Below are 12,893 nucleotides of genomic sequence, written 5' to 3'. Positions count from 1 at the left end.
TGATATTTATCTGTTTCCATTTATTTTGCCTTCATTGCACAGCGAAGTTATAGTTACAATGTCATTCTCTTTAAATTGACATTTATACTCATGGCTTCTTTCTTCATGTGTTAAACTCCTATTCATCCTTCAAGACCCAATTTTAACTCATTCTGATGAAGGCTTCCACAACCCATTCAATGGGAAAAAAAATCCTCCTCACCTATGCTCCTAGAACAATTTGTTCAAACATTTATAATTGCACTTACTACATCACATTGTAATGTATTGCTTACTATTAGCTTACTGTAACATATATTCTAGAATGAAGTAAACCCTAATCAACTTAATAATTATATTTCTGTTAATATAAATTAATATTTACTTTCCCAACTGAGGATTAAATATTGTCAAACTACAAATATCTAGCTTAATACTCAACACAGCAGTCATGTAAGAAAAGTCAATGTCATATTTGAAGTATGAAACCTGATGGAAAGGATCATTAGATGAAAATAAAATAAACTTTAATTTTCTTTTTTTACTTTAAGATTGGTTGAAAATCTAAATAGATTAAATATAATAATTTAAAAGATCCTAGGATATAATCTCTGAACTAAACATTTTCACCAAGATCCAGAAAAATTCAAGGTTTTTATATATATTACATAGGCTTGAATTTTATGAAAGTTGCTTAAGAAATAAAATGTTTAATCATCACAACTATGTTTATTTAAAATTTGCTTAGAAATAGCCCCCAAAATAGAAATATAGATATATAAATGTTTATGTGTGTATATATATATACAATATGTACATGTAATATATTATATGTAATTTATGCAAATTATGATTTAAGTATATGTTAATAAAGATATATATATTTCTGTCAGGGTTTAGCTAAGGTAACAGAAACCACTGTAGTCATTTTTAAACAAAAAGAGATTTAATTTAGGAAACTGGGAGCTTAAAATTGCCAGAAAGCCTGGAGAATCAGGCTCCAAGCTATGCTTCCAGTGATGACTGCTAGAGCAACATTGCAGGACAGCTGTTTCACCACAGTTAGGAAGTAGGGAACTCCAGGAACACACCACTCTGGCTACTACCAGAATTGTTGTCACTTGAGCCACAAAATACCTGCTGGATCCTTACTATCAAAATGAACACAGTATGACCCACCACCTCCCTTTCCACTTCCTAATTCTGAGTGACAGAACCTAAGTCCCTGTTGGTGTCTCAGCTGCAAGGAAGTATGGGAAATGTTTTGAACTCTACCTTCTTTGCCATACAAAATGGTACAAAAAGGAGATTAGAAGAAAGGCTGAAGAAACCAACTGTATTCATTACAGTTTATAAGTGGTAGAGTCAGGATTTGCCCACAAATAGAGTGATTCCAAGGCCAGAGTTCTATAGCTCAACTTACAAAGTGGGTTTACAAGACTCTGCTATATTCTCCTTAATGAAGTCCATACGCTCTTCAGCATAAGCCACTGAGCTTTAGTGCTGTAGGGACACAAGTCTTGGGGCACAGAGACCAATAAGTCTATGCCCTCAAAAATTGTATCTAGTTTGAGAATTAGAAGGGGAAAGTGGTTAGTTGCCTGAAGAGAAGTCTCAGCCGTGCTCCATGGCTTCCTTTCCTTCCATCTCCAGCAAAGTGATGCAGGTGAATGTCTGGAGTGAATAGCTTCAGTATTTAGGTAGTCCTGTATCGTCACAGGGTATCTTTGCCATACTTTATGCCACTTCTCTTAGATAACACTTGGCTGCAGTTTCTAGAGCAGGTGGCACTTGAAAATCAAAAATACCTTGAGGCAAGTGAACATCCCTCTGCTTACAGTCTGGCCTATATAAAGAATGTTAAACTAGCAGGTGTCCACCCCCCGAAGCAGTCTGCCCACAAACCAAAAAGAGATATTTATTTTCCACTGGGGAATATATTTCAGGCTTTGAGGGACTGAGGAACAGAGAAATGTTCCTGAAATATTAGCACTGTTAGGAACATAGCATGTGCAAGTGGGCAAGCTGTCCCACATTCCACTGTCATACTGCAGAGATGGGATCTGTCCAGGCACCGGGGTATTTTCTTTTTTTTTTTTGCTTACAGAGGATATAGTTAGACAGGTCTGTGTAAATGTTTTCTTTGGGCCTAGAATGATGGCAGATCAAAGCACAGAAATCAGTGTCAGTCTTGCTAAATTCTTGTTTATGTTAAAACTGTGTTCTCACACTGCTAATATGAATAATAGAGTGACAAAAATAAACCATAAGCCTTTATCTTTTGGAGATCATTGAGGACAAAAAAGTAGCCAGACATAAATATCTCTAGATCTAATAAAAATAACTGATCTAATTAGACATAACTTTAAAAACCATAAATAAAATGTTCCAGGAAAATAAAAAGAATGGGAATTCATTGTTCCACTGTATTTTTAATACCTGTTAGTAAAACTCATCAAGTAGAGATAAAGTTAAGAAGATAGAGGGAAGAAATAAATTAAATTCATCATGGTTTAAAATACCATCACTTGTGTTTTGAGTCAAAGTATACAGAAAACTACATAAGCATTCACTTGAGTTTTCAAGACAGTGGTAATAATCTCAGGTAAAATGCATTCTCAGAGGTATATGGCACTATCGTGTGTATATCTGTATATATATAGATATATGGCTCTGAGTGAACTATTTTACTATGCCACTTATTAAAACATTTCAATTCATATTTTTATTATCAAGATCAGTGGAAAAGCTTTATTAAATTTTCCTATGGTTGTGGATATTGTAGGATATTTTAGTGTTAGCTGATTGTTCCTAAAGAAATAAGTGGAAATAAATAACTAAAATAAATATCTTCACAAACTAATCATTTCAAGATTTAAATGTTAATCTCTATCCATTTATATAATTTAAATGTGTTTTTAAGTGTTAAGCTGTTATTTGAAAGTCAGTATAAATACTCTACTTAAAGCAAACTAATTAAAATAACTTCTTATGGTTAATGAACTTCATTACTAAGTAAGTGTATTTGTGTGTGTGTCTGTGTGTGTCTGTGCATGTGTGGTTGCAAGGTAGAATCATGTTGGGATATTTATTTTCATGAGGTAGGGATTAAATTAACTGTAATTAAAACTACTTCTGGCTATTTTTATTCAGCAAATATCTATTGATTATCTTCTATATGTACAACAATGTGCTAATGATTATCTAGCTAAATCATTTAGGCTGCATATAACTTTAAGAAATTCCAAATTGCTAAATCTGAAATTGCAAATTGGATGTTATCATTCACAATTCAAAGGGATCTATGCTTTGCAAAGCAATTCTTTTAAAATGCCATGACTAATTCATCTGCTGCTTTACAGATCATAGTTACTTTTCAAAGAGATTTGATGGATAGATACATTTTAACTCAAAGTTGATGGCTTTACTTTCCTCCTAAATAATGTTTAATGTGCGCAAAGTGAAAAAAAAATTTAAAGTGTAGAATGTTATATAAAAAATAAAATTCTTACACCAGCACCCCCCTCCATTGCACTCCCCAGAATGGGCCTTTCATTACTGTATCTGTTTTGAAATTAGAAATATCTATTATCCCTCTACTGAATCTTAAAACTGAGAACCATATTATAATGCTAACCAGGATTGTTTCCTTGCTGACTTAATAGGCTCCTTCTGTATTTAAGAGGCTGATCAAATTTTGCTTAATTTTAAATTTAGGCTATATATTAAAATAAAATATTTTTAGCATAAAAAAATATCTAAAGTTTAAATGTAATCCAGATTTTCTTAAGTGAAGTTCTATTACTAGTTGAACCCTACTTGCTCTCTTGATTTCATGACTCTACATTTGTGTTATCAGAACTTCCTTGCCACCCATCTCACCATTAGGATGGCATAGCAGAAGAGGCAAGAGGTAAGACCTGCACTCTCAACACTCATAACCCATACTTCAAGTTTCCTTCCCTTTAGTGGGTACCCCATACTTGATTTTGGGTTAGTCAGTGTATTGTCACCTGGAGTACTTCCTGTATATGGCAAGAATGATACCATCCCTAACACACCAATTAAATGCCTCCAGCCTTCTCAGCTACGTTAGTCAAAACTACCACCCTTCCCTACTCCCCACATGTACATTTTTCAGGTATTGCTCCCATTTGAGACCCAGGTACTTAACTTCCTTTGTCAGACTGCAATCTGATCATGTCTGCTCTGTCCAGAAGCCATTGCTAGTACTAGATTTTGTGACACAAATAATATCCCCCGTGTCCCAGGTGCTGCTGTCCCACTGTCGTTAACAAGATTAGAGACCCACATTGTTGAGGCCAGGCTGAAACTTTGAACAAAACTTTCCATACAATTGGAGGAATAGAAGAGAGCTATAATATGAATAAATTTAAAACTTGCTGTTAGATATCACTATGAAACCTAATACCAGCCACATTTTCTTGGGTCCATTCAGTATATCTCCATGTCTAACTTTTGATCTGAGAATTATGGTGGGAATTCTTATTCTTTTCAGGGAGATATTCATCTCAGCCCAGGGCTGTGTGACATTATTCTATATGCTTAATGGAGAAATCACATAAAAATATAGAAGACCTGGGGCTTCCCTGGTGGCACAGTGGTTGAGAATCTGCCTGCTAATGCAGGGGACACGGGTTCGAGCCCTGATCTGGGAAGATCCCACATGCCGCGGAGCAACTAGGCCCGTGAGCCACAACTGCTGAGCCTGCGCGTCTGGAGCCTGTGCCCCGCAACGGGAGGGGCCGCGATAGTGAGAGGCCCGCGCACCGCGATGAAGAGTGGCCCCCGCTTGCCACAACTAGAGAAAGCCCTCGCACGAAACGAAGACCCAACACAGCTAAAAAATAAATAAATAAATAAATAAATAAAGTAGCTATTAATTTAAAAAACAAAAAAGTGGTAACTCTTGGGAAGAAACAGAGAAAGATCACTTTAAAAATATATATATATATGTATATATATAAAAGACCAAAATCAATGCGTTGATCACAGCTTCTCAAGGACTTACATTCCTGCGGATGTCCTTTTGCTTTTCACTGATATAACTAAAAGATTCACTCCAGAAAGTGTAACAAAGCAAAAATCTGAAACAAAGGTATGTTCAGGTCTCTATCTTTCACAAAACAAAAAGAGCTTCCAGGTCTGGAAAACCAGCTTTTTCAAGATTCTACTGATCCAATTTTGGCATCCAAAATTATAGTGACATATATGATACTACATCTTCTTACAAGGCTCAACTTGGTCAAGAACTGAAACTTTTCATGAGTACATTAACTTCTTTTTACAAATAAAATGCACGTTTGGTGAACTAAAAGTGTGACTCTTCTGTGTGATCAGTGTGCTCCAAAGGAATATGTGCTTCTGTACCTGAGGATGGTGGGAAATAGAATAAATAGAATAAAGGATGTTTTCAAGAGTTTCTTGTTTTCTATCTTTAAAATCAAAAGAACAGTGTTTTCTAGAATGTTTTCTCGCAATCTCAAATGTTACAGGAAGTGAAAAACTTCCTTCCAAAGAAAAATCTATTTTTGTTTATGTAATCATTTCTTTTTTAAATTGAAATATAGTTAATTTACAATGTTGCATTAATTTTAAGTGTACAGAAAAGTGATTCAGTTTTGTATGTATATATAATACATATATATATATATTCTTCAGAGTCTTTGCAATGTTCAGTGTATTAGTCAGGGTTATCAAGGGAAACAAAACTAATAGGAGGCATAGCTATAGGTATATAGATATAGATATATAGATAGATATAAATATGGATATGGATATATAAATATATCCTCTGGCCTGATTGGAGGTATAGAGGGTAGAACATTGCAGTTAAGCTTGAAGGACTGTGGGGGGAAGGGGAAGCATGCTGAAGTCTAGGGTTGACTTCATCCTGGGTTTGCCTGTTTAGGTGTTCAGTTTGGCTCTGGGCATGGGTCTCTGAGGGAGAATGACTTGATGTATTAGGAGGCATAGAGCTCTGCTGTGGACTACATGACTCTTTTCTACTCCTATACTATTTGAAGTAATGGGAACTGTGCCATGTTGCAAATAAAAAGGCCTGACAAGTCCCAGATCCACAGGATATACCCGGGGAAGGGTTGCAGTTTGAATTCACAGGCAGTTTGCTGGCAGCATTCTTCTTGTTCTTTGTCCTATTAAGGCCTTCAGCTGGTTGGATGAAGCCCACCCACACTAGGGAGGGTAATCTGCTTTACTCAATGTCTATTGATTTAAATGTTAATCTTATCTAAAAAAAATTCTTCACAGAAAATTCTAGAATATTATTTGACCGAATATATGGACCCTGTGGCCCAGCCAAATTGATACATAAAATTAACCATCACCTTCAATAAGTTAATTCTGAAATTTTCTGCATAAAAGTACAACTTAACATTGTTTTATGATTAGTAGATGATAATATGATATTACATAAATGTTTACACATTAAAAAAGTATAGGATATAGCTCACCGGGCTATATGGTAAATGTATAAGCACAATACAATAGCAGTAGTGCCCTGATTGATAAGTCAGTCTGTGCGGTGCTATCATACATGAGAGTAACTTCAGTTTTAAGTATTGTGTGAGGTTGTCTTGGCTCAGAAACTGACAGCCTGACAATATTTGAAGAAAATGAAAGCCACCTAACTTTGAGAGGACAAATTCTACCTACTTGTTTACTTACTTCCTATTTTCTTTTTCTCTGACATTGCTTCTCATACTCTTCCTTTTCTAAACACACACACACACACACACACACACACACACACACATTTTTCCTATAAAAGCCTTTGCCATTCATAACTCCACTCACCAGGGATAGCAGCTATAAATCTTACTCCACCAACTCAGATGTGCAACAAATAAACTTTGTTTACTTTCTCCACTTTATTTGAATTTCTGACTTTGAGATACCACTCAATTGGGTTTGCTATAAACCCAGTTTTTCTTCTGTCTTTCCTCAATTCCAAAGCTGAGTCACAGTTTCAGTCTCATGTAGCACCATGACTTAGGCCATTAGTCCACACTGTTTGCTAGTAATAATAAATCCTTATCCTGATCATTATGAAACTCTTGGGTCTAGCTGCTCTCTGTACCTCTCTGTGCCAGGTTGGCATTCTTGACTCTGCCTCCCTGGGGTACAGTTTTCCTAGATGCATCATGTGGCAAGGCTGAGTATGCAATACTGACTTCCCAGGTTCCAAAACACTAATGAAGTAGTTCAGAGACTAATTCTGAGTCAGATATTGCCTCAGATAGCTTCGTGCCAAAATGAAGGAAGGATTAAATAAAATTTTGGTAGGTGGCCACGGAGTTGATGCTAAAAGAAGGAACTTGAAGAGAAGGAAGACTAAAAAGGCAACACTAGAAAAAGTAGGGAGAGAGAAATTTTGGAGAAACTCCAAATTCCTCATCAAAAACCTGTTTAAGAGGTGAGCCAAGGAAATGACAAACTATACCTTTGCCAAAGATGGTGGTGAGTGGTGGTGGTGGGGTGATAAAAGGATTTTCAGTGGGGACCACATTAAAGGCTTAAAAAGAGAAACCAAGAGTATAAATATATTACCTATATCCACTAGAAGTACTCCCAAAAGCTGAGATCCAAAACCTTTGCATCATTTCCAATAACCACCCCTAGTTGAAGGGCTTTTTCAGGTAGAGAACAGAGTAAACAGGGGAGTGGAGGATGAAAGGAAAGCCATGTAATCAGCAGCAAATTGAGAATGAGATATATTCTTTCACGTTTGGGACATTGCGCACTGCCATTTTTTGCTCCTGGGAGGAGGAAGTAGATCCATTTTCTTTAGTAATCTCCAGACTACTCTCTCTTTATCTTCTCTCCACCCACCTCCAGTCTAGGGAAATTCTTTTTTTTTTTTTTTTTCCTGTGTTTTTCATCACTCAACATGTCACTTTATGTATGTCACTTCATATATGGGGGTCATTCTTACTGAATTACTAACTAAGCAGTCCTCAAAAATCACCTCTGTCTATATATAGATTAGACTTTACAAAACCAGTGTTTTCTGGATGCTATTCTCTCTTCAACACCCTTTGCTCATTTAAATGACAAGATTAGACATTGCTTATAAGAAGGACAATATTTGATTCCCACCAGTATAACCAAGGTGATAGAGCCCTTGTTATTCGATATTCACGTACAGATATGTTGTTGTACTGTCTTTTATATCTACACCATTGTTTTTCCATCTCCTTTGCCATCACCCTAGTTCACGTTTTAAATTACTTAATGCAATAGTGTCTTTTTTTTAATAGATTAAAACAGTGTCTTTTTCTTCAGGTTTATTGAGATATTATTTACATATAACGTATGTAAGTTTAAGTTGTATAATGCAATGATTTGATATGTGTATATATTGCTAAATGATTACCACAATAAGTTTAGTAAAATTTCCATCCCCTCACATAATTACTTTTTTTTTTTTGGTGATGATAACATTTAAGATCTGTCTTGACAACTTTCAAATATATAATACGATACCGTTAATTATAGTCACCATGCTGTAAATTAGAGCCCCAGAATTTATTAATCTTACAGCTGGAAATTTGGGGTAAATTATTTTCCAGTAAGGAAAAATTATCTCTCTTAATGTTTATGACCAAGACCCATGTTCCTTTGACTCAATGGGCATAGACTTATCTATTTGCCTCAATACAGGGGGAAAGAAACCAAATAGTTATTAATGTGTCACATTAGCCAAGCCATGCAAATAATATGTCAACTCAGAATCAGTTGATGATTAGAAAACTTGGTAGGAATTTGAAAGAAAAAAATAGGGTATTAGAAAATAAAACATGAAAGCAATGAGCATATTATGGAAAAATATTGGTGAATTATGGAAAATATATTGAAGATAAAAGCTATAATGAAGATATACTGAAGATAGGACTCTGATTAGCACTTTGAATTTTCAGATAATTATGTGAGAAAAATAAGCTAAAGAGGTAGATAAGAAAAAGATAATATGACTCAGATCCATCAATGGTCCAAACATAAATAAAACTTGTGAAAAATTAGTTCTATTTCACAAATGCTCAAGTTGGAAAATGAAAATGGAGAAATGAAATAGACTGCCATGTGTTATGGATATACCATGGAATTTACAATAAATCAGAAATGAATTAAAAATCTCACTCTGCTACTTAGCCATCTGTGGCCCTCTTCATATTAACAACTCTGAATCCCATTTCGTTGTCTGTAAAATAATTTCTCTTTGCAGAATTACTATGACTTGATCATCACCAAAGTGAAAACAACCTAGCACATGGTAGGTGCTCAGGAAAAATAGATTACCTTCTTATTACTTATCTCTTTTAGGAAACACAAGAATGTATGTATGTGCATATTCCTGACACAAACGTTTCAGGGTATTGGACAATAATCCTTATCATTCTCTGAAATTCTTCTTTGCATGACTCTCAGAAGTTCCCTTGCAAAATCATTAATTCTCTTACTCATATCAATAAGGGGTTTTTATGAAACAAAAAGTTTTCATGACTTCAAGTGATAAAAGCTTCCACAATTTGGATTACAGAAGAAAACGAGGTTTTTTTATATTTATCATTATTCATTTGTTATGTCCTTTACCTGTTTGTTCTTCATCTGTCAGTTACCGTTAAACTCCAGTGTCTTTGTACACCCATGTTATATATATCTTATTCATCTTTTCGTACCATACTGTGTCTGACGCTGTGCCTAATACTTACTAAATTTGACAAATTGACAATAACGATACTTTATGCATGTTGGTTTAATTATATAAATGAATCATTTTTCTTATGATACTAAATTTATATTCTGTGTTTTAAAAAAACAGAAAAGAAATGAAGCCAAATAGTTTTGTTTTTTTTTAAATTCTTTTTTTTAATTTTCTTTTATTTATTTATTTATTTATTTATGGCTGTGTTGGGTCTTCGTTTCTGTGTGAGGGCTTTCTCTAGTTGCGGAAAGCGGGGGCCACTCTTCATCGCGGTGCGCGGGCCTCTCACTATCGCGGCCTCTCTTGTTGCGGAGCACAGGCTCCAGACGCGCAGGCTCAGTAATTGTGGCTCACGGGCCCAGTTGCTCTGCGGCATGTGGGATCTTCCCAGACCAGGGCTCGAACCCGTGTCCCCTGCATTGGCAGGCAGATTCTCAACCACTGCGCCACCAGGGAAGCCCAGCCAAATAGTTTTTATAAAACCTTGTATGAGAAGCCAAAATTAACCTAATGATTATAATTATAACGGTTAATATTCTTTAGTTCCAGCTACATGCTAGACACTGTGCTATCTGTTTTTCAAGGTTACCTGACTTAATCCTCACAACTCAGTGATATAGACACTATTGTTACCCTCATTGCACAGATGAGAAAACTAAAGCTTAGAAAAGTAAAATAAGAGCCCAGGATCATGCAACTCACGTTCAGTATACATTGGAGCCTGAGAAATCTGCATGTTGCTCTATAAAATTATCAGATTTGTGTCACTACCATTGTCTCCTATTCAGTAAGTAAAAACGAAATCCAGAGAACCCAATTATGTATGCAATAGGATAGAATAGTTAATTCATATATTCTGTTTCTATTTATTTTCCAAAGATAATACCTGTTATTACTAACTGTGCATTGATTATAAAAATAGCTTTTTATCCATAAATAATAAATTATTGGAATTAACATATGTATTGAAAAATCATGGAAATAATGTTTGCAATATAAAGTGAAAACAGGGTGGGAAGTTGTGAAAACCAGGTATTCAGGGATCTTTACATTTTGTAAGCACGTCCTATTTCTAAGTATGTTTATTTATAGGTTTAACAGTACCCTTAAGTTTCTAGATTAATAGAAATTTTCTTGAAGTAATTAAATGTTGATTATATAGCTTTTGATTGGAGAAAAAAGTTGTTTTTGGCTTACAGTATTTTTAAATTGTGCATAAATTGAATTTTAAAAATAGTTCAGCATGAAAAAGTGGCTAATGCTGGAAAATCACTTCCTCCCATAGAAACCAGTTAATTACCATGGGTACTATAATAAATAAAAAGTAAACAATTTTGAGAAAGAGTTTTTCTTACTTTTTCATCCCTTTATTATTTTGTTTGTACTTTAGACCTGTCAGTTTATCAAGTGCATTCATTTTTGTGACTCTACATCTGTAATTAAAAGAATCATTCCCAAGTGTCACAAGGCAGGCATGTAGAATCTTTCTTACCATAGGAAACAAGGTTCTTACGCATTGTATATAATTTTTATACACATGAATCTTAAAAGTACTGGTGGAAATTATATATGTAAAATACCTCCTTTTTATCTTCACATGAAACTGAAAATTAATCTTTTAGTGTTTTATAGTTACATTATCTCACATGTTTCTCCAGCCAGGGAATGGACAAGTTTTAGAAGTATTTATTTTTAAACCTTTGCATTCTTATCAGTATAAACAATAGAAACTCCACATTGTGAATTTCTAAGCAGTAACATCAGTATTTTCATTCTACTATCTATGAGCTTGACAGGAAAAAAAAAAGGTTTTCTAATTACATTTTAAGAATTTCTAATAACATAAGCAAGCTTTTGCATACAGGTATTAACCACTTCAAATTTTCCCCATTGTCCTAATTGTCACATTTTCTTGATTAAAAAACATGAAAATAAATGTGTTCTTTCTCAATACAAACTTTGGGTTTGTTGTTTAAGTCAGTTAGGAGCTGACCACTGAAGTCAGTGAGTTTTAATTTTCTCATAGTGGTTCCTGATCTTAGGGAGGAATTAAAGACAGTTCTCAAGTTGCTTCCTTTATAATAAGAACAGTCAAATTTCTGAAACAAATAGAGAGCTAAAGAAATAATAATACACATTTATAGTTTTGGAAGATAAAGAGAATATGCAAGAGAAATAGTGATTACAAATTTTTTTTTCTCAAAAAGACTCCATAGAATCAATTGAAGGTTAATAAGTTTCTGTAGCCACTTTTCAAGAATATTTTTCATTAATAATACTCATCTCTGTAGGTGTTAAAAGAGAAAAAAAAGAATAGGGTATGAGTCCATTGTACTTGTCACATGTTGAAAATTAGATGAAATATTTTTATTTATGATTCTTCCTTCTTTTCCTCTGAACCATTAACCTCAATCTTCATTGGAATAAAAGGAAAGATTCAGATAAAACACAGTGACATAATAACATAGACTGTGAATTATTTTCTTTATCTTATTAGAATTGTGTTTTAATATTTAAAACAATTTCAAATATTTAATATCATTACTACTTTTCTATAAGCTTGTTATTCTAAGCTTGCTGCTGTGATATTAAGAAATTTTTCCTATCAGGTTATTAAATTATTTTGTACTTTGTTGAATATGTGCTTATGTGAAAATGAGATTAAAGTAATAGAATGCCACCTGTTTTCTAGACATGATAACCTTGTCTAATAATGTCAGTTGCTTACCTGAGAAGTTATTGGTTCTCTGCAACCAGGAGAAGCAGCCTTTGCTTTTAGAATCTGTTAAGTAGAGTTGTGTTTTTGAGTGGGAGGAGAAAAACAAGGCCTAAAAAATGGTAGAAATGGCTGCTTAACTATTGCATGCATCAGATTGACGTAAATACTTAACATAGCAGGCCCGAAGGTGGTTTAGGAAAGAGCAATTCACTAAGAATTAGGAGACTGAGTTCATCGTCTCAGTTTCAGTACTACCTTTAGGGCTTTGGACATCTCTCTGAATTCCTAAGGAGGTTGAAATATTCTAAAGTCTATTCTAGCTCTAATTCGTCATAATTATGCTTTCCTTGGCAAATAACTCTTCATGTATTCTTGAATCACATAAAACATTTTCTCTAAATTATCATGTATTTCTTTTTATAAACTAGCCTCATCAATGAACTGGTATGA

General features: G+C 34.3%; 1 protein-coding gene across 1 annotated transcript in view; it reads left to right on the top strand.

Annotated features, from left to right (window-relative positions):
* The window catches only part of NEGR1 (neuronal growth regulator 1), a 901,553-nt gene that overhangs the window by 172,841 nt on the left and 715,819 nt on the right, over positions 1–12,893 (top strand). The gene's annotated exons all lie outside the window — the stretch shown is intronic.

Source organism: Balaenoptera musculus, chromosome 1 (genome assembly GCF_009873245.2).
Source record: "Balaenoptera musculus isolate JJ_BM4_2016_0621 chromosome 1, mBalMus1.pri.v3, whole genome shotgun sequence".
NCBI classification, from domain to species: domain Eukaryota; kingdom Metazoa; phylum Chordata; class Mammalia; order Artiodactyla; family Balaenopteridae; genus Balaenoptera; species Balaenoptera musculus.
The sequence above is the reverse complement of the archived record's forward strand: the minus strand, read 5'-3'. Positions and strand labels throughout refer to the sequence as shown.